We start from the raw sequence: 2695 nt of genomic DNA, 5'->3' as shown, positions 1-2695 counted from the left end.
GAGAGAGATGAAGAGAGAGATAAAGAGAGATAGAGAGAGAGTGAGCTCTCTTTCTATGGAAACGATTCTCTCTATTTTAACTTGAGATGACGTTGTTCTTTTGTTTTTTTGGTGAAAAGATGACGTTGTCCGTGAATCGTGACATTCACATTTTAACTTTTTACTATTCAATTCATCTCTCAAGAGCACTTTCTCTGTGAGTCCCATCCCAAATCTTTGATTTATCCGCTCCTCTCTCTCTCTCTCTCTCTCTCTCTCTAGGTCGTGGATTGTAAAGATAATGGAATTCTTTAATTTGTTCCTCTTATTTTATTAGCTCTATTCGTCACAATGCGTCAGAGGATGTCGATTTTAATATTTTAGTTATATTTACAGTTACTGCCATATGCAATGTGACAAGATGTGACAAGCTTTAATGGGAAAAAGGTTCTTACACCGCCAGCGTGGGAGGAATCTTCATGTCACATCATTTGTCGGTTAAATCGGTCGATTGGGATCTCGGCCTATTCCGATCGGAATCGGCTATGATCAATACCCGATTCTTACTAATTCCCACCAATTCCGATTGGTTCTAACCGATATAGTTGTTTCGGGTCAGAATCAGAATCATCAGGTTCAATCTTCAACATGGTTTGAAGAATCGATATTATCGATTAGTTGATCGATCTAGATCGATTATCCATACCGTTTTAGGGGTTAAATAGTAGAAAAATATTACTTCTGAAAAAACAAAGGCAAAAGTGATTGATATATGCTGATCCTTTCCTTAATGATATCAATAACTAAATCCTTGATCTTTAATTCCATTTTTTGAAACCTTATATCAATCACAGAGTGACGAATGATTTCACCACAAAAAAGTTTACCGTTCATATGATCCAAAATGAAAGAGAATGTCACCGTAAATTCCACATGATCTAGGTAATAAAGGGTGCTCATCCAAAAAAATAAAAAAAGATATGAGAGTGGGAAAAATATCCACATCCGATGTGAGAATCTTTTTTCACATATTTAATATAACTTACTGTGCAAAAGATTGCTGTTTAGTCGCAAAGCCTGATTACCCTACATTTGTGCAGGTCAATAAGAACATTAACAGAGGCATCAATATAGATAAATTTTTTTATTCATGAAGGGTAAAATCGTAATTTTGTATGCTTGTTTATATGGAGGCACATAGCCACACGAGCAGGCAGTATTCATTTTCCCTAATTTAATATACAGTTGCGTGACCAAAACCTAACTGCATAATTACTACTTCTTTGTAACATTTTGAATTGCAAAAGTCCAACGGTCAAGAATGGATTTGTCAATGAAAATGGAGAAATAGATAGAGACAAAGCCTGAATTTATGGAGCTGTTGACGGCTTCGGCTTACATACAGTGATGGAGAAAGTAACAGAACAAACCAGACCAAAGCCACTAACCCCAGACTTGTTGGCACTTATCTTATGCAAAGAAGTCTGATATCCTCCAAATTAAATTGATTGGCCCCACTTTGGAGACCTTAAGGCCTAATCCCCCTACGTCCTATTGTGGAAGGCCATTATTAATTATGAGGGCCAGAAGAAAAGGATTGGTTTTGGTTTTGATTCAAGGGGACTGAGAAAGGGGTCCATTAATAAAAGAAAAAGTCAGACTGCAACAGGGAAACCTAGAAGCTATTAAAAATGTGCTTTTTTTTTTTTAAATATATATCTTATCATTTTTATTTTAATCATGAGTTTTAAATAAGTGTAAAAATAAGGATGTGAGATGGATGACTGACAAAATTAGAAAAGAAAAAAAAAATGAATAATAACTGATTTAGAAGTATTCTGATACATGATTAGTTGAGAGAAAATTATTTAAAATGGTATGAACATATAAAATAGAAGACTTTTTCTTTTTTCTTTTTTTAGTGAAAAAACAGAGGACTTTGAATGTTACATTAAAGAGAGGCGATATTATTCAATTGAAGGTACTAAAATAATTAGCAATAGACCTAAAATGACTCTATGGTGAGAACTTTAGAGGAAAAACATGCATAAGTTAGGTCCTTAAGACGGTAACAAGAATTGCTATGAATATAGGTAATGGGATAGAATTTCTAAATATTGTGTTCCATTTAATTGGAATAAGATTGAATTGAGTTTAATGGTTGTTAGTTATGAATTATGATAGCCATGGTCGTTTTGTGTTTAAGTGGACAATTCTATTATGTCTATCTAAATTGAGTTTTCTTTTAAATTGATTTAATTCATATAAAAGCATTAAATTATAATCGTGGACCTATAGTACTATTAGATTACAAGTGGATGGATCAATTTGAATAAATTAGAAGCCTTTGTTTTAAATCCGCAATTGGATCATAAAAATATCTCCACACTACACCCCCTTTGTCCAGGAAGGACGTACTAGGTGTACAAGACTTCCACCACTACGGATCCGGAGAGAATCATTATATGTAAGTGGAGAGTCTATTTTTTTACTGGAACCCTTGACCACTAAAACGCAATGGAGCAATCTACAACCAACTTATCGTCCAAACATAACTATATTTGTTAGACGGGGTTTTAAAATTATTTGAAAAACTCATTTCATTTTGAAGAAATTAGACTCATATAAGTTATTTAGAAATTCAAAATTCATCATATGGTTGGAACAATTAAATCATACCTGCACATGATAAAATAACCTTTAGATAAACCCCCAA

This window comes from Macadamia integrifolia, unplaced genomic scaffold (assembly GCF_013358625.1).
Source record: "Macadamia integrifolia cultivar HAES 741 unplaced genomic scaffold, SCU_Mint_v3 scaffold2054, whole genome shotgun sequence".
NCBI lineage: Eukaryota > Viridiplantae > Streptophyta > Magnoliopsida > Proteales > Proteaceae > Macadamia > Macadamia integrifolia.
Note: the sequence above shows the minus strand (reverse complement) of the source record.